The sequence below is a fragment of the Dendrobates tinctorius genome, unplaced genomic scaffold (assembly GCF_039654945.1).
Source record: "Dendrobates tinctorius isolate UK_male_01 unplaced genomic scaffold, ASM3965494v1 ptg000017l, whole genome shotgun sequence".
Taxonomy (NCBI): domain Eukaryota; kingdom Metazoa; phylum Chordata; class Amphibia; order Anura; family Dendrobatidae; genus Dendrobates; species Dendrobates tinctorius.
This window is the reverse complement of record NW_027361685.1, coordinates 7,236,647-7,262,122: the sequence shown is the minus strand read 5'-3', so window position 1 is coordinate 7,262,122 and position 25,476 is coordinate 7,236,647.

Below are 25,476 nucleotides of genomic sequence, written 5' to 3'. Positions count from 1 at the left end.
TAGCATCTGCAGGGCCCGCCCGTGTTTGATGGAGGCGACGTTTAAATACACCTTGTGGCCGGTCTCTATGTCCCGAATAAGACCGTAGCCCTTCTCTGCGTTGCTGTATACGAGCTGCCCGATAGATCAAGAGACAGATATGGCTGCCTCCCCCTCTTCATGCAGCAGTGCCCAGACCTCCCGGTCTTTGGCCTTCTTCTGCGAGATGACATCAGCAATCCAGACAAAAGGCCAGGTATAGGCCGCAGAGCCGCCATCCTGCAAAGTCATTTTCCTTTCCAGATTTTCCTGATTACAGCCAACAATCCCGAGCTCAGTCCAAGTTTGTAATCCACACAAGTAAAGTTTCAACCCATTCAGCTTGGGTCCTTTGGATCTTCAGCTCAGGATTACCGCTGAAGTTGGTTTATTGGCAGTGGTGATCCTGCCGACTATGCCAAATGTAGGTACGTGAGCCCACTGGGGGGTGGTCCTTTTTCTGCCACGAACAGACTTGAGACAGAGACTGATGTGCGTTCAACAGGTCCTCTTTATTGGCCATCCTCCCGATGACTGCAGCACCACACAGCAGCTGCACAACAACTTCTACGCACTTGCACAAAGTTCCACAAAGTCAATTATCACTGCAGCCCTCCACCAATCGGCCGTTTATAGCAGAGTGGCCTGATGGAAGCCTCTCCTCAGTGCAAGACATATGAAAGCCCACATAGAGTTTGCTAAAAAAAACTTGAAGGGCTCCCAGAGTATGAGAAATAAGATTCTCTGGTCTGATAAGATGAAGATAGACCTTTTTGGTGATAATTCTAACCGGTATTTGTGGCGAAAACCAAGCACTGCTCATCACCTACCCAATAAAATCCCAACAGTGAAACATGGTGGTGGCAGCATCATGCTATGGGGGTCTTTTTCAGCTGCAGGGACAGGACAACTGGTTGCAATTGAAGGAAACATGAATGTGGCCAATACAGAGATATCCTGAATGAAAACCTCTTCCAGAGTCCTCTGGACCTGAGACTTGGCTGAAGGTTCACCTTCCAACAAGACAATGATCCTAAACACACAGCTAAAATAACGAAGGAGTGGCTTCAGAATAACTCTGTAACCTTTCTTGACTGGCCCAGCCAGAGCCCTAACCTAAACCCAATTGAGCATCTCTGGAGAGACCTGAAAATGGCTGTCCAACAACCTTCACCATCCAACCTGATGGAAGTGGAGAGGATCTGCTAGGAAAAATTGCAGAGGATCAACGAAATCCATGTGTAAAAAGCTTGTTGCATCATTTCCAAGAAGACTCATGGCTGTACTAGCTCAAAAGGTGCGTCTACTCAATATTGAGCAATGGGTCTGAATATTTATGACCATGTGAGATTTCAGTTTTTCTTTTTTAACCCCTCTCTGCCATATGATGTACTATTTAGTCCATGTGCCATGGGACTTAATTCCCATGGACGGAATAGTACGTTATACAACGCGATCAGCCACGTTCACGGAGAAAGCTGACACCTGGCTGACGGACCGCTCCTGTCACATTAACCCCTGGCACACTGTGATCAAACATGATCGCAGTGTTCCTGTGACATAGGGAAGCATTGCGCAGGGAGGGGGCTCCTTGCGTGCTTCCCTGAGACCCTCAGGCCAACGCGATGTTATCACATTGTTCCGAGCGCCTCCTCCCTGCAGGTCCCCGGATCCAAGATGGCCACTGGGTCCTGCAGGGAGGTGCCTTGTCAGAAGCCTTCTACACTGCCTGTCAGATCGCCGATCTGACAAAGTGCTCTGCAAAGTGTCAGATCAGCAATCTGACACTATATAGCAATGTTCCACCCTGGGAAAAAGTAAAAAAAAAAAATTAACATGTGCAAAAATAATTTTTAAAAAATTCATAAATAAAGAAAAAAAAATATTTCCCAATAAATTAATTTCTTTATGTAAATAAAAAAAACAAAAATACACATATTTAGTATCACCACGTCCATAACAACCCACTCTATAAAACTGTCCCACTAGTTAACCACCTTTATTGAACCCCTTAAAAAAAGGCAAACAATGCTTTATCATCATACCGCCAAACAAAAAGTGGAATAACATACGATCAAAAAGACGGATATAAATAAACATGGTACCACTGAAAACGTCATCTTGTCCTGCAAAAAAATGAGCCACCATACAACTTCATCAGCGAAACAATAAAAAAGTTATAGCTCGCAGAATCGATGCAAAAATAATCATTTTTTATATAAAATTATTTTCATTGTCTAAAAGCGCCACAACATTAAAAACGACATAAATTAGGTATCGCTGTAATTGCACTGACCCGAAGAATAAAACCGCTTTATCAATTTTACCACACGCGTAACAGTATAAACTCCCCCACCAAAAGAAATTCATGAACTGCTGGTTTTTGTTCATTCTGCATCACAAAAATCGGAATAAAAAGTTATCAAAAAATGTCATGTACCCGAAAATGGAACCAATAAAAACGTCAACTTGTCCCGCAAAATACAAGACCACAAGTGACTCTGTGGGCCGAAATATGGAAAAATTATAGCTCTCAAAATGTTGTGATGCAAAAACTATTTTTTGCAATAAAAAGAGTCTTTTAGAGTGTGACAGCTGCCAAACATAAAAACCAGCTATAAATAGTAAATCAAACCCCCCCGTTATCACCCCCTTAGTTAGGGAAAAATAATAAAATAAAAAAGTATTTAATTCCATATTACCATTAGGGCTAAAGTTAGAGTTGGGGCTAAAGTTAGGGTTAAGATTGGGGCTAAAGTTAGGGTTAGGGTAGGGGCTAAAGTTAATGTTAGGGTTGGGGCTAAAGTTAGGGTTAGGGTTGGGGCTAGGGTTAGGGTAGGGTCTAAAGTTAGGGTTAGGGTTGGGGCTAAAGTTAGTGTTAGGGTTGGGGCTAGAGTTAGGGTTGGGATTAGGGTTAGGGGTGTGTTAGGGTTAGGTTTGAGTTTAGGGCTATGGTTAGGGTTGGAATTAGGGTTAGGGGTGTGTTGGGGTTAGGGTTGAAGTTAGAATTTGGGGGTTTCCACTGTTCAGGCAAATCAGGGGCTCTCCAAACGTGACATGGCGTCTGATCTCAATTCCAACCAATTCTGCGTTGAAAAAGTCAAACGGTGCTCTTATCCTTCTGAGCCCTGCCAGGTGCCAAAACAGTGGTTTACCCCCACATATGGGGTATCAGCATACTCAGGATAAATTGCATAATAACTCTGGCTGTCCATTTTTTTCTGTTACCCTTGGGAAAAAAAATTGGGGCGAAAATATCATTTTTGCGGAAAAAAATATTATTTTTTCATTTTTATGGCTCTACGTTATAAACTTCTGTGAAGCACTTGGGGGTTCAAAGTTCTCACTATACATATAGATAAGTTCCTTGGGGGTCTAGTTTCCAAAATGGGGTCACTTTTGTGGATTTCCACTGTTTAGGCACATCAGGGGCTCTCCAAACGTGACATGATGCCCGCAGACCATTCCATCAAAGTCTGCAATCCAAAATGTCACTACTTCCCTTCCGAGCCCCAACATATGCCCATACAGCAGTTTTCTCCCACATATAGGGTATCGGCGTACTCAGGACAAATTAGAAAACAACTATTTCTCCTGTTACCCTTGGTAAAATAAAAAAAATAGGGCACTAAATATCATGTTTGTGGAAAAAAATATGATTTTTTTATTTTCACACCTGGTCGTTATAAACTTCTGTGAAGCACTTAGGTGTTCAAAGTGCTCACCACACATCTATATACGTTCCTTGGGGGGTCCAGTTTCCAAAATGGGGGGAGTTTCTACTGTTTAGGCACATCACGGGCTCTCCAAATGCAAATGACGCCCGCAGATCATTCCATCAAGGTATGAATTCCAAAACATCACTATTTCCCTTCCGAGCCCTGACGTGAGCCCAATACAGTAGTTTTCTGCCACATATGGGGTATCAGCGTACTCAGGACAAATTGCACAATAACTTTTGGGATCTTGTTACCCTTGGGAAAATAAAAATTGGGAGTGAAAAGATCATTTTTGTGGAAAAAAATATAATTTTTTAATTTTACGGCTGTACGTTATGAACTTCTGTGAAGCCCTTGGGGGTTCAAAGTACTCACCGCACATCTAGATAAGTTCCTTTGGGGGTCTAGTTTCCAAATTGGTGTCATTTGTGGGGGTTTTTACTGTTCAGGCACATCAGGGGCTCTCCAAATGCGACATGGCGTCCAGCCAATTCTGCGTTGAAAAAGTCAAACGGCTCTCCTTTCCTTCCGAGCCATGCACCCAAACAGTGGTTTACCCCCACATATGGGGTATCAGCATACTCAGGACAAATTGCACAATAACGTTTGGGGTCTTGTTACCCTTGGGAAAATAAAAATTGGGCGTGAAAAGATCATTTTTGTGGAGAAAATATGATTTTTTTTAATTTTACGGCTGTACGTTATAAACTTCTGAAGAACTTGGAATTTCAAAAATTCACACATCTAGATAAGTTCCTTGGGGGTCTAGTTTCCAAAATGGGGTCACTTGTGGGGGGTTTCCACTGTTTAGGCACATCAGGGGCTCTCCAAATGCGACATGGCGTCCGATCTCAATTCCAGCCAATTTTGCGTTGAAAAAGTCAAACTGCGCTCCTTCCCTTCCGTGTTCTGCCATGCACCAAAACAGTGGTCCCCCCCACATATGGAGTATCAGCGTACTCAGGACAAATTGCACAATAACTTTTGGGGTCCTGTTACCCTTGGGAAATAAAAATTGGGGGTGAAAAGATCATTTTTGTGGAAAAAATATGATTTTTTAATTTTACGGCTGTACGTTATAAACTTCTGAAGAACCTCAAGTTTCCAAAATGGGGTCACTTGTGGGGGGTTTCCACTGTTTAGGCACATCAGGGGCTCTCCAAATGCGACATGTCGTCCGATCTCAATTCCAGCCAATTTTGCGTTGAAAAAGTCAAACTGCGCTCCTTCCCTTCTGTGCTCTGCCATGCACAGGAACAGTGGTTCCCCCCCACATATGGGTTATCAGCATACTCAGGAAAAATTGTACAATAACTTTTGGGGTCCAATTTCTCCTGTTACCCTTGGTAAAATTAAAAAAAATTGGACCTGAATTAATTTTTTTTGTGAAAAAGTTAAATTTTAATTTTTAAAAAAACAAAAAAGTGAAGTGCCTGAAGGGTTAATAAACATCTTGAATGTGGTTTTGAGCACTTTGAGGGTTGCAGTTTTTAGAATGGTGTCACTTTTGGGTATTTTCTTTCATATAGACCCCTCAAAGTGACTTCAAATGTGATGTGGCCCCTTAAAAAATGGTGTTGTAAAAATGAAAAATCGCTGGTCAACTTTTAACCCTTAAAACTTCCTAAGAAAAAAATTTTGGTTCCAAAATTGTGCTGATGTAAAGTAAACATGTGGGAAATGTTTGTATGCCATATCTCTGTGATTTAAGGGCATGAAATTTCAAAGTTGGAAAATTAAGAAATTTTCAAAATTTTTGCCAAATTTCCATTTTTTTCACAAATAAACGCAAGTTATATGAATGAAATTTTACCACTAACATGAAGTACAATATGTCACGAGAAAACAATGTCAGAATCACCAGGATCCATTGAAGCGTTCCAGAGTTATTACCTCATAAAGGGACAGTGGTCAGAATTGTAAAAATTGCCCAGTCATTAACGTGCAAACCACCCTTGGGGGTTAAGGGTTTTTTTTAATTTTACGGCTGTACGTTATAAACTTCTGAAGAACTTGGAATTTCAAAAATTCACACATCTAGATAAGTTCCTTGGGGGTCTAGTTTCCAAAATGGGGTCACTTGTGGGGGGTTTCCACTGTTTAGGCACATCAGGGGCTCTCCAAATGCGACATGGCGTCCGATCTCAATTCCAGCCAATTTTGCGTTGAAAAAGTCAAACTGCGCTCCTTCCCTTCCGTGTTCTGCCATGCACCGAAACAGTGGTCCCCCCCCACATATGGAGTATCAGCGTACTCAGGACAAATTGCACAATAACTTTTGGGGTCCTGTTACCCTTGGGAAATAAAAATTGGGGGTGAAAAGATCATTTTTGTGGAGAAAATATGAATTTTTAATTTTACGGCTGTACGTTATAAACTTCTGAAGAACCTCTAGTTTCCAAAATGGGGTCACTTGTGGGGGGTTTCCACTGTTTAGGCACATCAGGGGCTCGCCAAATGCGACATGTCGTCCGATCTCAATTCCAGCCAATTTTGCGTTGAAAAAGTCAAACTGCGCTCCTTCCCTTCTGTGCTCTGCCATGCACAGGAACAGTGGTTTCCCCCCCACACATGGGTTATCAGCATACTCAGGAAAAATTGTACAATAACTTTTGGGGTCCAATTTCTCCTGTTACCCTTGGTAAAATTAAAAAAAATTGGACCTGAATTAATTTTTTTTGTGAAAAAGTTAAATTTTAATTTTTAAAAAAACAAAAAAGTGAAGTGCCTGAAGGGTTAATAAACATCTTGAATGTGGTTTTGAGCACTTTGAGGGGTGCAGTTTTTAGAATGGTGTCACTTTTGGGTATTTTTTTTCATATAGACCCCTCAAAGTGACTTCAAATGTGATGTGGCCCCTTAAAAAATGGTGTTGTAAAAATGAAAAATCGCTGGTCAACTTTTAACCCTTAAAACTTCCTAAGAAAAAAATTTTGGTTCCAAAATTGTGCTGATGTAAAGTAAACATGTGGGAAATGTTTGTATGCCATATCTCTGTGATTTAAGGGCATGAAATTTCAAAGTTGGAAAATTAAGAAATTTTCAAAATTTTTGCCAAATTTCCATTTTTTTCACAAATAAACGCAAGTTATATGAATGAAATTTTACCACTAACATGAAGTACAATATGTCACGAGAAAACAATGTCAGAATCACCAGGATCCATTGAAGCATTCCAGAGTTATTACCTCATAAAGGGACAGTGGTCAGAATTGTAAAAATTGCCCAGTCATTAACGTGCAAACCACCCTTGGGGGTTTAAGGGGTTAAAAATTTGCAAAAATTTCTACTTTTCTGTTTTTTTTCAGTCAAGATGGGGTGCAGCGTGAACATTAATGAGAAAAAAAAATTAACTGTTTTGAATTTACCAAATGGCTGCAATGAAACAAAGAGTGAAACATTTAAAGGGGTCTGAATACTTTCTGTACCCACTGCATAAAGAGAGGAAAACCTCCATAGGTTCACAGAATCCACCATGTATATGCATAGCGTACATCAAATACATGAGATCACTTATACACACACTCTTTGCTATAATTATAATTGTATATATATATTATAATTATAGTGAACAGTGTGTCTATAGGTCATCTCATGTGTTTGATGTACGCTATGCATATACACGGTGGTTTCTGTGAACCTATGGAGGTTTTCCTCTCTTTATGCAGTGGGTACGGAAAGTATTCAGACCCCTTCTTTTTGGTGGTGCTTCTTACTTCCTCAGAAAACGCGAAGTCCACAACGCTATTAGTGGTATACTGAGGCATCTGAAAAGGTACTCGCCAGATATTATATTGCTTCGAGAAACCTATCAGGAAGAGGATTTTTTTAGGCTCAGCAAGTTGTGGGTGAGGAAAGTAGTGGGCTCGGCAGCTCAAGGTAGACACGCAGGGGTAGTGATACTATTCCATCGTAATTTTGTTTTTAATCTGCTGTCCCAGGAGTGTGATGATCAGGGGAGATGAGTTTGGGTCACCATAGAGCATGGAGGAGAAATCTATTCAATCTACAATGTATATGGTCCTAAAGGTTCACACAAAGTCTTCTTTGATGAGCTGGAGAGGAAAAATGTCTTGGACAACTCGCCTTTGATAATTACTGGGGAGACATGAATACGGTTCACAATGGGGAGGAGGACAGAAAAAGCCAGAGTCTGATCCCTCCAAAAAGAGAGACTGTTCTCCCCTCCTTCTTTGAACAAATTGGATTGAGAGATATTTGGTGTTGGTTACATCCAGAGGATAGAGAGTTTAACTACTCTCATGCCCACCAATCCTGGTCAAGGATAGACTATCTGTTGATCTCAGAGAGACTAGTAAAGAGAATGAAGTCAATGAAGATCCACGACCTGGTCATATCTGACCTGACAAATTATGGGGCTGGAGGGAGGAATTTCAGTTGGATAACAGAGATCATGGAAACCAACACGCTTTGTACTGAAATACAACGAAAGCAGTGCTAAGAGGCAAAATCATGATCTTTGTGGCCTCACTCAAGAAAAAGAATAGCGGAAAAATATTCAGATTCTAGTGTAAAGTTAAGAAATCTATATACAGAGTTCTTGCAGAGCCCCACAACTCAAAACTGGGAACAAAGGAAGCTGGCCAAACAAGAGTTTGAAACCTGGATTGATAGGAGGGAGCATCTGTTCTGCTCTAGGCAGGAGGTTGAATTTCTGAGATATGGGAACTGTCAGGAAATGTAAATTACATGCCAGCTCAGTACACACACGCTTCCCTTCCCCCATTAATATTGCATAGATGACATACACAAAGCCCTGCAGGCACATGTCTGCAAGCCCCTCTTTCTCCCTACTATAATTACTCCCCCCTTCCATCTCCCCTGCATACAGCTGTAACGCGAGACCCTAGTGTGTGCCAGCCACACAAAGAGTAGCTCTATGACCAGCTAAATCCGGTTTACCCGGAAGCACATGTCTCTTTGTCTCTGGACAGGGTTACTCGACTTAAAATATAATGGCACCGATTAAACGATATAGGGATGAAACATACATTTTTGGAATGTGCATCAGTAGAACTACACACCAGTGAGTTTTCTAAGCCCTGGGAAAAGCAGAATCCAAGAAATGGATTTCTCCATATCCGGGTCATACAACTACTTCATGTTTGGGCTCAAATTAACGCCAATCTCATACTCATAAGAATGATAGTCTTGCTGTCATGCTACGAGCCTAGCAGCCCAAGTTATGATGGTTATGAGTTTTTAGTAAGTTCTTAGTAACTTTGGAAAAGGGGAATACATCCCACAGCTCCACCCCCTCAGTGATGTCATGGACAGAGGGCATAAATATATTGAAGCTCACTTAGGACAGGGTCTTTGCCTGGGAAGTCAGCTACCAGAGGCTGTGCAACCTGACCTGATGCATTGGGACGTCTTCCCTCTCCCACCAAACATGGCTTGCCAGTAACTGAAATATCTAAGTCTTCACTTTAATCCCTTTTGTTTTTTAATTGTCTGTATACATTGTAATTGTCTCATTTGTAATATCTTTTTGTAAACACTGCCTATTTCTTTTTGGAGTAAAAGCTATAATAATTACTAGCTTCGTTTTCCTTGCTCTAATAACTTATTGCCATGACTTCCGACTAAGTCAACGCTACTGATTGGTTTATCTCCTGTCTAGTGATGGGCGAGCACTAAAATGCTCGAGTCAAGCAAATTGGAATACTCGGGTACTTGGACAGAACAACGAGCCCAATGTAAGTCTATGGGAGACCCGAGCATTTTTGCCGCGATCCCCCCATTTAAGGTGTAAAAACATCTGAAAATAATGGAAACACTGCTCAAATGACACAGGGGCATCATGGGGATCGCCCCTGGAAACATTCCTGACTCCTAGTTCACAGTTTTTTAACAATTTTTTCCGAGATTCGTGCCATTTTTCCCGGTGCAGAAAAAAACATACCAAAACGGATTTTACTGGGAAATATGTAAAGGTACATCCTTTCCAGATTAATGATGCCTGTAAGGCAAAATAATCAACCCCAGACCAAAATGTTCCTCCCCCACTTGGGATTAGGTCAGACGCAGCATTTTTTAACTTTGCTTTAACCCCTTTCTGACATCAGACGTACTATCCCGTCCATGGGACCCAGGCCCCTATGCCCATGGACGGGATAGTACGTCTAGCGCGATCAGCGGCGCCCACGTGGTGAGCGCCGCTGATCGCGGCCGGGTATCAGCTGATTATCACAGCTGACACCCGGCACTATGTGTCAGGGGCGGTCACGGACGGCCCAACATGTTAACCCCTTGTACACCGCGATAAAACACGATTGCGGTGTACCGGGGTTAAAGGGAAGCATCGGCAGGGAGGGGGCTCCCTCCGTGCTTCCCTGAGCCCCCCACAGCAGCGCAATGTGCAGCGCTGCTGCGGGGGGCTCTTTCCCTGCAGGTCCCCGAATCCAAGATGGCGACGGTGACCTTCGGGGGCCTGCAGGGAGCTGGCTTCCTCAGTGCCTGCAAAGCGCAGGCATGAGGAAGTCTGCGTCTATGCCTGTGACAGATTGCTGACAGTGACAGGGACAGTGATGTCCCCCTGGGACAACCTAATAAAGTTTAAAAAAAAAGTGTAAAAATAATTTTTTTAAAATCGCTAAATTAAAAAAAAAAAAAATATTCCCTAATAAATTGATTTTTTGGAAATAAAAAAAACCAAAACAATTAAAGTACACATATTTGGTATCGCCGCATCCATAACGACCCGCCCTATAAAACTGTCCCATTAGTTAACCCCTTTAGCCAACCCTTTAAAAAATAATAAAAACGAAGCAAAAAATAATGATTTATTATCATACCGCCAAACAAAAAGTGCAATAACGCGCGATCAAAAAGACGCATATAAATATCCATGGTACCACTGAAAACGTCATCTCGTCCCGCAAAAAACAAGCTGCCATACAGCATCATCAGCGAAAAAATAAAAAAGTTATAGCTCGCAGAATAAAGCGATGCAAAAATAATTATTTTTTAAATAAAATTGTTTTTCTTGCATAAAACCGGCAAAACATAAAAACACAAAATAAATGAGGCATCGCTGTAACCGTACTGACCTGAAGAATAAAACCGCTTTATCAATTTTATCGCACGCGGAATGGTGTAAACGCACCCCTCAAAAGAAATTCATGAAACGCTGGTTTTTGTTCATTCTGCGTCCCAAAAATCGGAATAAAAAGCGATCAAAAAATGTCACGTGCCCGAAAATGATACCAATAAAAATGTCAACTCGTCCCGCAAAAAATAAGACCTCACATGACTCGGTGGGTCAAAATACGGAAAAATTATAGCTCTCAATATGTGGTGATGCAAAAACTATTTTTACAATAAAAAGCGTCTTTTAGCTTGTGACAGCTGCCAAACATAAAAACCGCCATAAATAGTAAATCAAACCCCCCGTTATCACCCCCTTAGTTAGGGAAAAATAATAAAATAAAAAGAAAATGTATTTATTTCCATTTTCCCATTAGGGTTAGGGCTAGGGTTAGGGCTGAGATTAGGGTTAGGGCTAGGGTTAGGGCTTGGGTTAGGGCTGAGATTAGGGTTAGGGGTGTGTTGGGGTTAGGGTTGGAGTTATAATTGGGGGTTTCCACTGTTTGGGCACATCAGGGGCTCTCCAAACGCAACATGGCGTCTGATCTCAATTCCAGCCAATTCTGTGTTGAAAAAGTCAAATGGTGCTCCTTCCCTTCCAAGCTCTGCCATGCGCCCAAACAGTGTTTTACCCCCACATATGGGGTATCAGCCTACTCAGGACAAATTGGACAACAACTTTTGGGGTCCAATTTCTCCTGTTACCCTTGGGAAAATAAAGAAAATGGGGACTAAAAGATCATGTTTGCTGAAAAAATACGATTTTTTTATTTTCACGCCCGGTCGTTATAAACTTCTGTGAAGCACTGGGGGGTTCAAAGTGCTCACCACACATCTAGATAAGTTCCTTAGGGGGTCTAGTTTCCAAAATGGGGTCACTTGTGGGGGATTTCCACTGTTTATGTACATCAGGGCTCTCCAAAAGCAACATGACACCCGCAGACCATTCCATCAAAGTCTGCATTCCAAAACGTCACTACTTCCCTTCCGAGCCCCGACGTGTGCCCATACAGTAGTTTTTTCCCACATATGGGGTATCAGCGTACTCAGGACAAATTGGACAACAACTTTTGGGGTCCAATTTCTCCTGGTACCCTTGGGAAAATAAAATCGCTGGTCAAATTTTAACCCTTATAACTTCCTAACAAAAAAAAATTTTGGTTCCAAAATTGTACTGATGTAAAGTAAACATGTGGGAAATGTTATTTATCAAGTTTTTTTGTGTGCCATATCTCTGTGATTTAAGGGCATAAAAATTCAAAGTTGGAAAATTGCAAAATTTTCAACATTTTCGCCAAATATCCGTTTTTTTCACAAATAAACGCAAGTTATTTGAATGAAATTTTAAGACTATCATGAAGTACAATATGTCACGAGAAAACAATGTCAGAATCACCAGGATCCATTGAAGCGTTCCAGAGTTATTACCTCATAAATAGACAGTGGTCAGAATTATAAAAATTGGCCCGGTCATGAACGTGCAAACCACCCTTGGGGCTTAAAGGATTAAGAAGATACAATTTTGAGTTAAAATATTTCCAACATTTTGAACATGAGAAAAGCTTCTCCCCATATGACTTCCCTGATGTTTATTAAGAGTTGATTTCGGTAGAAAACATTTCCCACATTAAGAACATGAAAAGGCTTCTCCCCTGGATGAGTTCTATGGTGATGATTAACCAAATTTGATTTCTTTGTAAAACATTTCCCACATTCTGAACAGGAAAAAGGTTTCTCCCCTGTGTGAGTTCTGTGATGATTAACCAAATCTGAGTTCTGGATAAAACATTTCCAACATTCTGAACATGAAAAAGGCTTCTCCCCTCTGTGACTTCTTTGGTGCTTATCCATATGTGATTTCTGGCTAAAACATTTCCCACATTCTGAACATGAATATGGCTTCTCCCCTGTGTGAATTCTCTCATGTGTAACAAGATGTGAATTCTGAGTAAAACATTTCCCACATTCTGAACAGGAAAATCTATTCTCTGTTATGTCAATTTTTTCGTGTTTAAGAAAAGCCTTTTCAAGAAAATTATTTCCATATTCTGAATATGAAAATGGCTCCTTTCCTTTAGAATCAATTAATTTTTTAATGCTTATATTGTGACTTTGATTTTCCTTAGTAGTTGGTAATGAACCAAAAGATGGGACCTGTTTCATAGGATCAGATGACAGATCTTTGCTATGAAGGGATGATGGTATATCTGGAGTAAGGCCATTAACTTCAGTTGTATCTTGTAGGATCTCGAGATCATCAGATTTAAAAATTGAAGATGTCAGCTGTCCTTCTGATCTCCTGGTACAGTCATCTGCTAAAAATAAAACCAATTAATAATTTTGAATAAAATATCCTCAAATTTTATACTTTTGAACATTTCTACTTAAGTTGTCCATAAAAAATACAAGCTTTTTAATATTATTGAATTTTTCACCAAGACAATGACAGTTCAGTCTAATCGAAAGCCTCATAGCATGAACCAGTGCATCATGGTGTTCAATGATTTATTCATTCTGCTTCCCAAACATGGAATAAAAAGCCAACAATGTTATATAGGCAAAAATTATACCAATAACATATCTACTCATCTCACGGAAACACAAGACACCACTAAGGTCCATCATCTGTCAGAGGAAAACCAAAAGGTTTCCACAATATTTGTGGCTCAAAAGCTCTTGAAAAGCAACATGGCTTCCATAAACCAATCCAGCAATATCCGCTCTCCCAAAGTCAAATATCCACTCTCTTCTGAGCCTTGTAGTGCGCCCAAACCATATTTAGCATCCATATATGTGGCATTACTATAGTGAGAAGAACCCACTTAATTTACGGTGTGTGTTTCCTGGAGCACAATCTGGGCATTATGTGTTGGATAATAAAATGGCAAATGTGCAATTTTCATGTTGCAACTTCCAGTGCGAGCTAATTTCCATAAAGTGTCACTACTCCCATAGAATAATTCACTGAGGGTTATAATTTCCATAATGGAGTCACTTTATGGGGATTTCTACTGCTTTAGTTTTCTGTAATTTTGTTATATTAGGGCATCTGCAGATGGTGTGTCCCCTCTCCACTGGAATCTGCTCCTGCGATGTTTGATTCTATCACCACGCAGAGCCTTATTTATTGTGCAGGCGTTGCTGGTAATAGAAGAGACGTCAAAACCCGAAGTTCTGGGTGGCGCTGGCTCTGTCCAGCCACTAAGATTAGGGTGCCTGAGACCAGTAGTTTCATCCAGCCTGGCAGTATGGGTTTGTGTGCTGTCCAGCAATCTGGTAGCAATCTGCTACCTGCTTAAGCCAATTACAAAGCACCAAACCCTACTAAAGCTTGAAGCATATTCCCGGAATCTGCCAGATACAGCCTTGCTCTCCTCTGGTTCAGTCCTCTGTGCTCAGCTGGTGTATTTGTCCTGGTGTAATCCCAGCCCGCTTACTGACTACACTTGTGTCTTCTGATTTTGTACTTTCTCTGCCCTCCTGGTTATGACCAACTACCTGACTATTCTTCTTGCCATCTCACTCCACAGAATAGTGGGTAACACCATGGCCCAAGCCTAGGGGGTCTCTGTGTAAGTCCAGATCCATGTAGAGGCGTTAAAGGATGATGAGCAAGGTAATCACTGGGATCTGGAAAATAGAGTAGATAGAGCCAAGCCTTCTCATGGTGGCCATCTTTTGATCTGCCAGGTGATCACTAACAGTGCTCCCAATTAGAGTTGAGCGACTTTGGTCGGATCGGGTTTCATGAAACAAAATTTGTTTCAGATAAAACTGGTCCGACTAGGGCAAAATAAAGTTGGAGTTTCGTCCGAAACCTGACCCCAATGCAAGTCAATGGGGAATAAAAGTCGGCATTGAGTGGATGAATGTCATCCGCTCAGTGCCGACTTTTATTTCCCATTGACTTGCATTGGGGTCCGGTTTCAGACGAAACTCAGACTTTATTTTGCCCTAGTCGAACTAGTTTTATCTGAAACAAATTTTGTTTCATGAAACCCGATCCGACCAAAGTCGCTCAACTCTACTCCCAATACATTGTGTCTGCAAGCTATTCCATCAAGATCTGTGTACGAATAGCTAAATGGCGCTCCTTCCTTTCTTAACCCTACCATGTGCCCAGAGAGTAGTGTACATCCGTATACAGGGTATTGTTGGATTCAAGAGACATTGGGAAATAACTGGTAAGGTCCATTTGTTTCCTATTATCCTGGTGAAAACTCTCTAGGTAATTAGAGTATGGGGCTCGGTGGCTCTTGGCAATCTAAACTATGGTAAGCTCCAATATTTTCTGTCAGATGAGTTTCAAGAAGAAATGTTAGACATTTATAGAGAAGTGTTTATAATAATGCAGAGCTGATGTGTCTTAAATTTAGATCTCAGGCATCTGGCAGAGGTAATGGGACCTTATTTTAAAGGCTACCAGGTAGTTGGAGACTCACATAAGTGAGGCAGGCTGATCCCACCATCATCAAACTACCATACAAAATGAACCTGTACAAAAAGAACTAGAATAAAAAAAAATGTTACCGTATTTTTTGGATTATAAGACGCTCCGGATTATAAGACGCACCCCAAATATTGAGGAGAAAAATAAGAATTTAAAAAAAAACAAAACATGGTGGTGCTTATAATCCATGCGTCTTATTGCTGTTGAAATGGGGTCCCAGTGTTGCTGCTGGAGGAGGCAGGAGTGTGGTGATGCTGCAGGCCGCAGGGTGGGATGAAGGGGTGTCCGATGTGCAGTGCGCCGCTGCAAGTGTTTGGTGCTGCTGGGGTGCCTTGCGCTGCTGCCTGGGGTGTCCGCTGCTGCTGCCCGGGGTGGCCACCGCTGCGGGGGGGGCTCTGCCGACATTTCGTGAAAGGCCAGAGCCCCCTGCATGTCTGTGATTTCCTCCTGTGCGGTGGACTCCGTGAACATGGCCACCGGGGGGTGGCGCCTGCGCAGATGAAGATCTCGGTGTCAGGATCTCGGGAGATGAGATTTCAGCCCTGAAAGTAGATTTCAGGATTCTAGGAAGCCAACAGCATCATTACCCTCCGCTTCCTCTAAACAGGTCCATCATAATGTTTTTCTTCAAGTGATTTTCTAACTTGTCAGCACATTCTACGTACGCTGTCATTTGGCTTTATAGTTTACAGGTCTGGGCAGGTAACGGTCAGCATTTTGAGGTAGATGGATCCTCCAGGTTGTAAGTTCTATAGAAAAGGGCTTTCAATGCCCAAAGTCATTTGAACAGTTTTGGGTGGAGAAGAATGTTGTGGTCGGGAGGCAAAATGTTGATCATGGAAATACGGCCAGACTACACCACCGATAAAGCAGCCACAGCCGGTGACTGAGAAGAATCTGTGACTTCTCTGCATTCAGTGGTTACTACTCACTTGGGTAGTCATATGTGGGAATCTCCTCTTTACACCACTCATCATCTCTCACATATGTCTCTGTAGTATTAATATGGGTCAGATCTGCACCCTGAAACAAATATTTTAAAAGTCACAGGCAGATGGAGAAGTCCCATCTATGATCAGCTCTAATCCTGCCATCTCCACCGTTCTCATTACACAAGTTGTTGGAATATGTTTGGTGCAACAACTCCATTCCAGTCTATGAGTGTTTAGTTGCTAGTTTTGTATGCTGTTTATAAAGTTTAAAAAAACTCCCAGAGGCTCACATAGGAAGAGCATGTGACTGTACTTCCTGTTTTCCTGCTGTGTCTGTGTATGAGAGAAGCAGCCTGTTGTAGATGCTGCACAGATAGAGACACATAAATGATTTATTCTTGATCTATTAAGCTTATCATATATTGTTCCTGATTATTCCTGAAAAACCAAGTTCTGTTGTCACACGCTTGAAGAGAATCGTGAGTAATCTGCTGCCAACAGGTTATGGGCCCAGAGTGACACAGAACCCCAGAGTAACACAGCAACTATAGCCCAAAGCAAAAGCAGCACAGAGCAATAGAGATGTCCACTAGCAGCAATCCTGTCAAGTTCTCAGTGCCAAGCCTCACTAACCAGAACTACAAGTCCTGGAAATTCAAGGTGAAGATGCTGCTCATAAGAGAAGGTACGTGGAAATACACTCAGGATCAAGTGCCTCATCCATTACCAGATGATTGGCTAGAGCAGGATCAGAAAGAACAAAGCACGATCTCCCTCAGTGTAGATGATAATCAGATTGTGCATATACTGTATGCAAGTGTGGAACTGTAAAACAGATGTGGGATGAGTTACAGAAAGTGTATGAAAGATCAAATCTCAGCAATAACCTTTATATCATGAGAAAGCTGTATCAGTCTAAGTAAGTGATGGACAGAATATGCAGGACTATATAAGAAACACCCTAGAGATTGTGGAGCATGTCAGTGGTATTGGAGAAGAAATTAAATATTTTCATGCTGCTGCACTTCTATTAAGTCATCTTCCAGAGAGTTATGACACACTTATGACTACACTAGATGCACGGCCAGATGATGAGCTGACACTAGAGTATTTTAAAGGCAAACTTGTGGATAAATTCAAGAGAAAAACCCAGCATTTAAGCAGCAGTAATGAATCCAGAGCAGAAACAGCATTAAAGACACAGGATTTCCCTAAATATAAGACCAATCTAAGAGACACTTGTGAATGTTTTGTCTGTAAAATGCCCGGCCACCTTAAAGCAGACTGCAGAATTTGGAAAGCAAGAATGAGTCAACTTGAAAAGCAGAAGTCATCAAAGGTTAAAAGAGCTGTAAAGGAAGATTCTGCATGTCGTGAAGCTGCATTTAATGCCAGCACAAGCCCATCTGCAAAGTGTATATGGTGTATAGATTCTGATGCAAGCAGCAATATGACAAATAATAAGGATTTCTTCACTGACCATAATGAAAGCAAATCAGAAAAGGTCATCTTAGCTAATGGTCACTATATGACTTCAGAAGGAGTAGTATATTGCTACCTCCACTGTCCAGTTTCCACATCACGAAGCAGAAAGATCCCAATAAAGGCATAAAGCTGCTGCAGCACAGTAGCATGCAACCTCCACCAGGGGGTGTTGGTGAGGAAAAAAGGTTGCACTCACAGCATACCACCACAGTGCAGCAGTGCAGGGGCCACTAACTGGTGAAAGAGTGGTCAGACAAGCCGGGTTGGTAATGGACAGGGAACACAGTACCAGAGGAAACAGCAATACACATGGTCAGATACAAGCCAGAGAAGTCGGAGCCGGTCGGGAGCAGAGATGTCAGAGACATGAGACAATCAAACAGGTCAGAGAACAAGCCGGGTCAAATACCAAAGGGTAACAGCATGGGGAGCAAACACTAAGACAAGCGGGGTAGCAAGAGTGGGCAGACACGGGAACTCAGTAAACAGGCAGAGGACAAATCAGGGTTTAACGGGGTCAGCCGCTCAAGCCAGGGGCAGGAACTACAACTGACGCTGCCTGCAGGCAGCAGCGGACTGAAGTAGCCAAACAGATCCCAAAATGAGGCAGAGAACGTTAACCCCCTCATGACCAGGCCGAGGAGAGAATAACAAGAAACAAACCACGACCTGGATCATGACAAAAGGATGTTCTCTATGTACAGTGCTAGACAAGATCTGCATAAGAACTGTATCCATGTATGGCACAGACGTCTTTTTGGCACAGAGACCCAAAAGCAGTAAGGAAGCTAGCTCAACTTGCAAATGGTATTGAAATCAACCAGTGTAGTCAAATGATGAAGTGCACTAGCTGTCTTACAGGGAAAATGTCCAGAAAATCCTTTCCTAAAATAAGCACCACTAGATCTGCACAGCCGCTAGATCTGATACATACAGATGTATGTGGTCCACTGAGTGTTCAAACTCCTAGAAAGATGAGATATTTTCTCACATTTATTGATGACTACTCCAGATATACAGTCGCCTACCTGCTTCACAGTAAGGATGAAGTTCCACAGAAACTTGAAGAATATCTTGCTGTAGTGTTTAACAAATTTGGAAGAATGCCAAAAGCCATGCGTGCAGAAAATGGAACCGAATATACAAGTGGTAAGGTGCAAACCATTTTGAAAAAGGATGGAATCGTGTTCCAGACAACCATTCCATACAACTCAGAACATAAAGGCATTGCAGAGAGAAAGAACCGTACTCTCTGTGAAAGTGGAAGTAGTATGTTGTTTGATGCGAATCTACCTACAACGTATTGGGTAGAAGCCATCATGACAGCTTGCTATCTTCAAAACAGAGTGCCAGGTAAATCCACAAATAAAACTCTATATGAGCTATGGAACTGCGAGAAGCCTAACCTGAAGCACCACTAGATATTTGGAAGCAAAACATTTGTGTATGATTCCAAAGAAAAATGTTCCAAGTGGGAATCACACGCAAAGCAAGAAGTCCTGGTGGGCTATAGCGAAACTCAAAAGGGATACAGAATCCTACACTCAGAGACCAACACAGCAACAATCAGCAGAGATGTAGTGATTGATGAAAACTCTATCGCTCAAATTCCATGAGGTTACACCAGTTATTCAACCTAAGAAGCAAGAACAAGAATCACAATCACCAAACCCAGACACCGAAAAGGAAAACACTGAAGTGTGGATAAACTCTGAAGCCAAGGAAGACACAGAAGAACCAAGTCAACCTCCATCCAGGAGATCAGAAAGGCCAAACAAAAGTTATCCCAGCTAGACGCCTTTCTGATATGGTCAGAACACTTCCTGAACGAGAGCCACAGTCATGGCAAGAGATGCAAAAACTGCCTGTCCACGAGAGGCAGAAGTGGATAAATGCTGCTAATGAAGAGATGGAGTCCCTTCACCAACTCCAGACATGGGAGCTTACTGAGCTACCACAAGGAAAAAGAGCTGTCGGATGTAAGTGGGTCTTCAAAAACAAATATGAATCTGAAGGTAACGTTCATCGGTTTAAGACAAGATTGGTCGCAAAAGTATGGTGAAGATTATGATGCTACATTTTCTCCAGTTGTGAAGCAAACCACATTCAGAACTTTAATGTCCATAGCTGCAGTTCAACAGATGACAGTGAGACTTTTTGACATCAATACAGCCTTCCTATATGGTGACATTGATAAATCCACCTGAGGAAGACAGCGGTCCGCTGCCAAAATGCGTAGTGGCCTAATAAAAGGCTGTTCACTTATTGCAGTGTGCTCTTTTGCCATAGTGCTCCTCAAATTGACCACATATCATTTTTTCCAAAAAAATACATGGTGACATTGAAGAAGAGGTACATGAGCCCACCCAAGGGGTATATTAAAAAGGGTGAAGAATTCCTTGCCTGAGGAGGTGGTGATGGCGAACTTGGTCCAGGGGTTCAAGAGAGGCCTGGATGTCTTCCTGGACCGTAACAATATTGTATCTCACAGTTATTAGGTTCTTTAGAAGGACGTAGATCTGGAGATTTATTCTGATGGAATATAGGCTGAACTGGATGGACACATGGCTTTTTTCGGCCTTGCTAACTATGTTATTATATTTAAGAGCACCTTGTTTGTAAAATGCAAAAATCTCTCTATGGACTTAAGCAGTCGGCAAGAGCTTGGAACTCAAAAATGAACAAAGTCTTGATGGCTGAAGGAATTAAAAGATCTCAAGCTGATCCATGTTTGTATATGAAAAATGTAGTAAAGGAGTGGATGTATGTTCTCCTATATGTAGATGATGTAATCATGTCTTCTCAAGATGAAAAAGAAATTGCAAAGCTAGGTGAAATTCCCAACCAGCACGACTAAGGACCTTGGAAATATGACATATTATTTAGGAATCCTAATCCACAGAGAGGAAGATGGGAGTTTTCTTCTCAACCAACGTTCTAAGCCAAAGGTGCGTCAACACCAATGGATCCGTCCTACTTAACCCTAGAACGCATACCCATAGAAATCTACACATTCATGCACCTGGGGCCTTTTAGGCCTGTTTACAATTATCATGGAATAACTCAAATAAAAATACTTTTTAAAGTTTATTGCAAAGCATGCATTCCCACTAGCGCTGGGGTCCGCCAGGACGGGATTCCGTAATGGATCTGACCTCCTGGTGACCCCAGCTAAGGCTGGCGGACGCATACCTGGGGCCTCGCAGGCCTGCCAGGTTACTTGTTTTCTATTTTCTGTAAAATTACTTGTTAGAATTTTGAAACTCTAGGTATTCCTCAGGTATATAGTTGTTAGTAATTTCCAGTTGTTCATATATTTTTATGTTATAGGCATTTCGGTATAACAACTTTTTTTTGGGACTACCCCATATTCACGCACTTGGGGCCTTTTAGGCCTGTGTGCAAATAACACGGAATAACTCAAATAAAAATACTTTTCAAAATTTATTTTACAATTGCAAAGTAAGGATGCATTCCCACTAGCGCTGGGGTCCGCCAGGAGGTGATCCGTAATGGATCCGTAATCCGTAGAGCAAGTGTTTTTACTATGTCAGAACATAGGTCTTTCTGGACTGGAAGATCAGCTTCTTTGCCGCAGTAAATCAGACCTTTCATCCCATAATAGCTTGCTGAATCGCACATCCAGAAAATTTTTATGCCATACTTAGCTGGCTTACTGGGCATATACTGAATGAATTTGCAACGTCCCCTAAAGGCAAGAAGTTGCTCGTCCACTGTCACATTATCACTGGAATGGTAAAGCTTTGTACAGTTCTTGATAAAAAGATTCCAGATATAGCTAATAGGGGCTAATTTATCGGTTGCCAACCTCACAGGGCGAGTTCTCTTTTCATCAAAACGAAGGCATCTCCGAATACCCTCAAATCTATTGATGGACATAGTAGCTTTGTAGTGTGGATCTGCAAATGGGTTCTGAAATAACTCTCTGATTGGAACATCGTATGAATTTGTCGACCCTGCCAGAAGAGTAAGGCCAATATAAGCATATAGTTCCTCTTTAGTTATATTTTTCCATGTTTCTTTTCTTCCTGACGCGATACGTTTTCCTTCTACGTTAGTACACAAAACTACCTCATCTGCAATATCATCTGAAACAAATTTACAGAAAACATCTCTTTTGGGCATGAATTGGGGAATTCCGACAGCTCCTTGAGCAACTCTAATAATGTTATGTGATGGGGTACGTGCAGGAGCCGCAGCAGTACTGTTCCAAAAAATATTCGTTTTAGATGTTCTATTTGAACGTTCTGCTGGATCCATTACTTCTTCATCATCTGAAGAATCGCTGGACGATGAAGTTGATACATTAGCTGGTGGCATGTACTCTTCATCAGACAAAGAAATTTCACTTTCTTCATCACTATTGAAAACAATCACCTCGATTTCATGGTCAGTCAATCCCCTGGAAGTAGACTGTGCCATTGTAATTTTAGATGTCAGTAAACTAAAAAGAAAAAAAAAAAAAGATTACAATCAGGCTTGTGCACTGTAAACAGTATGTGATAAGACTCTTTGTTAGGGTCCCAGCACACCAAGCAATATAAAGCAGGTAAAGTGCAGCCCCCCTCCTCTTACCTCCAACAGATCACTTTCTTGTAGTGCAGTAGAAGCCTCTGGTTTTGGAGCTCAGAAAGTTTCTATTTCCAGACAAAAGAAAGCTGACTTCTTCCTCCAAAGTCTCTCCAGCAATTAGGACAAAAAGACCTGCGATAAGGTCAGAGACACATGACTTTGTGAGGCAGCCTCCCTTCCAAGATCACATGACCATGTTGTCAGGCAGAACCCACACTCTTCCCAGCAATAGCAGAGTCATAAAAGTTCTTCCCCAGCAACAATACAGACAAAAAGACTATCACATGTAAACCTAGTACAGGCCTAAAAGGCCCCAGGTGCGTGAATATGGGGTAGTCCCAAAAAAAGGTTATTATACCGAAATGTCTGTAACATAAAAATATATGAATAACTGGAAATTACTAACAACTATATACCTGAGGATTACCTAGATTTTCAAAATTCTAACTAATGTACTTTTACAGAAAATATAAAACAAAGTAACCTGGCAGGCCTGCGAGGCCCCAGGTATGCGTTCTAGGGTTAATTACAGCAGGGTTTTTTCATTTTGTCTTTTATAGATTTTGTATGCTTTTTGGCCATGTGAACATGCATTTATATGCTGCATGTGGACCAACTCAAACCAAGCTCAATTTTTGTGCTTTTTCTATACAGAGGCCTGTAACCTATTTTTAGACTAAACAAGTGTCCCTCATTCAGTATTTCCATAAAGGGTAAGAATGGAGATGAGATTATTATAGCATTACTTGATTATTTAAACTATTTGCATAGTTTTTCCCTCTCTGCTTTAGAAGTCAACAAACTGGCTCCATAACACAATGCATAATTAGCATATCAGCAATCATCACTAGTGATCAAGGATAAGTGCACAATAAAAGTCAATATTACCGACTTACACAAACAAAAGTCTGTTTTCTTGACCAACCAGAATTCTTCGTTTGCTAAAAATAGTCGTCTGGTTAATTAAGATACAATGCTGTATGTCTTCACAATGCCAAAAGTAAAAAAAAAGTTTTTAAAAATATTTAAAAAATATCAAAGTTAAAATCACCCCCCTTTCGCCCCTTTCAAAATAAAATAAAAAAATCAAACATACACATATTTGTTGTAGCCGCGTTCAGAATCGCCCGATCTATCAATATAAAAAAGAATTAACCCGATCGCTAAATGGCGTAACGAGAAAAAATGTCAAAACGCCAGAATTACTTTTTTTGGTCGCCACAACATTGCATTGAAATGCAATAAAGGACGACCAAAAGATCGTATCTGCACCAAAATGGTCTCCATAAAAATCATCAGCTCGGCACACAAAAAATAAGCCTTCACCCAACCCAAGATCATGAAAAATGGAGACGTGACGGGTATCGGAAAATGGTGCAATTCTTTTATACTTTACCTAATAAAGAGGAGTTATTTTTACTGATACAGTGGGTATGGAAAGTATTCAGACCCCTTTAAATGTTTCACTGTTTGCTTCATTGCAGCCATTTGGTAAATTTAAATTCATACTATCTATTCCTGACACTGGAATGGCTTATAAACTTCCGAAGTATATAGTTTGAGGTAGAATCATACAATCATAGAATCGTAGAGTTGGAAGGGACCTCCTGGGCCATCTGGTCCAACCCCCTGCTCAAAGCAGGATTTGCTAAATCATCCAAGTCAGATGTCTGTCCAGCCTCTGTTTGAAGACTTCCATTGAAGGAGAACTCACCACTTCTCGTGGCAGCTTGTTCCACTCATTGATCACTCTGTCAAAAAGTTTTTTCTAATATCTAATCTGTGTCTCCTCCCATTCAGTTTCATCCCATTGCTTCTAGTCTTTCCTTGTGCAAATGAGAATAAATTTGATCCTTCTATAATGTGACAGCCCTTGAGATATTTGTAGACAGCTATTAAGTCTCCTCTCAGTCTTCTCTTCTGCAGCTAAACATTCCCAAATCCTGCAACCTTTCCTCATAAGACAGGGTTTGCAGACCGGTCACCATTCTGGTCGCTCTTTTCTGAACTTGCTCCAGTTTGTTGATGTCTTTTTTAAAATGTGGTGCCCAAAACTGGACACAATATTCCAGATGAGGTCTGACCAAAGAGGAGTAGAGGGAAATAATGACTTCACGTGATCTAGACTGTATGCTTCTGTTAATACATCCTAGAATTGCATTTGCCTTTTTGGCTGCTGCAGGTCTGAGATCTGTCAATATGGGGCTAGTTTTCTGACTGTTTCGAATAACATGATTCATGATTTTAGTTCTTTTTCCGATTAGTCTCGCTTGAATATAGGTAAATATTAAATAGTCTCTTGATGAGTCATCTTTGGTGAGGACGATGAAACCCATAGAAATGAGAGGCTTGGAGAGTAGAGTTGAGCGACTTTTGGTTTTTTAGGGTCGCGTTTCGTTTCGTGAAACCCGACTTTTCCAAAAGTCGGGTCGAGCAAGATCGTCCGATTATAGGGAAAAGTCGGGGTCGTCCTGAAACACGAAACCCAATGTAAGTCAATGGGGAATAAAAGTCGGCAGTGAGAGGAGGACAGGAAACACACCTACAGTGCCCATTTGAATGCCAAAAGCATCAATTCTTCTTACTTAAGCTTGTCAACCTTAATTAACTTCATAATACAAGTTACGCACTGAAAAATGGGGGTTATTTGGCTAAATTTGTGGGGGGGGAGGGCTGGCTCCAGGTTTTCATGTGCCCTGGGCGAAAGAGCGCCCCTTTAACACATACCACAACTCATCATGCTCCGATACGGCAGAGAAATAGCGGTATAGTACAATGAAAAATACCTCACTTTTTACATCTCATGACGAGGCCCATCTATTTCTCCATACAGAATCATTGGTCCCATATAATGTTTGAAACAGTATATGATGAGCTCCACATAATGCTACAGTATATGTTGGTCCCCATGGATGAAGCTCCACTGTCTTATGGGCCCAAATAATGCTCCAAACATAATGGGCCCCATTTCTAATGCTCTAGTGTATAATGGGCCCTGTAAATGCTGCTCCAGTGTCTGATGTCCACCTTTGGAATGTTCCAGTGTATGGTGGGCCCCATCTATCATTCTCCAGAGTATAGTGCTCCCCAAAAATTGCTGTCCCAACATAGAAAACAATCAAATAAGTCTCCTCGCTAGGGAATCCCTGTACTTGTCTGGACAGGTGCT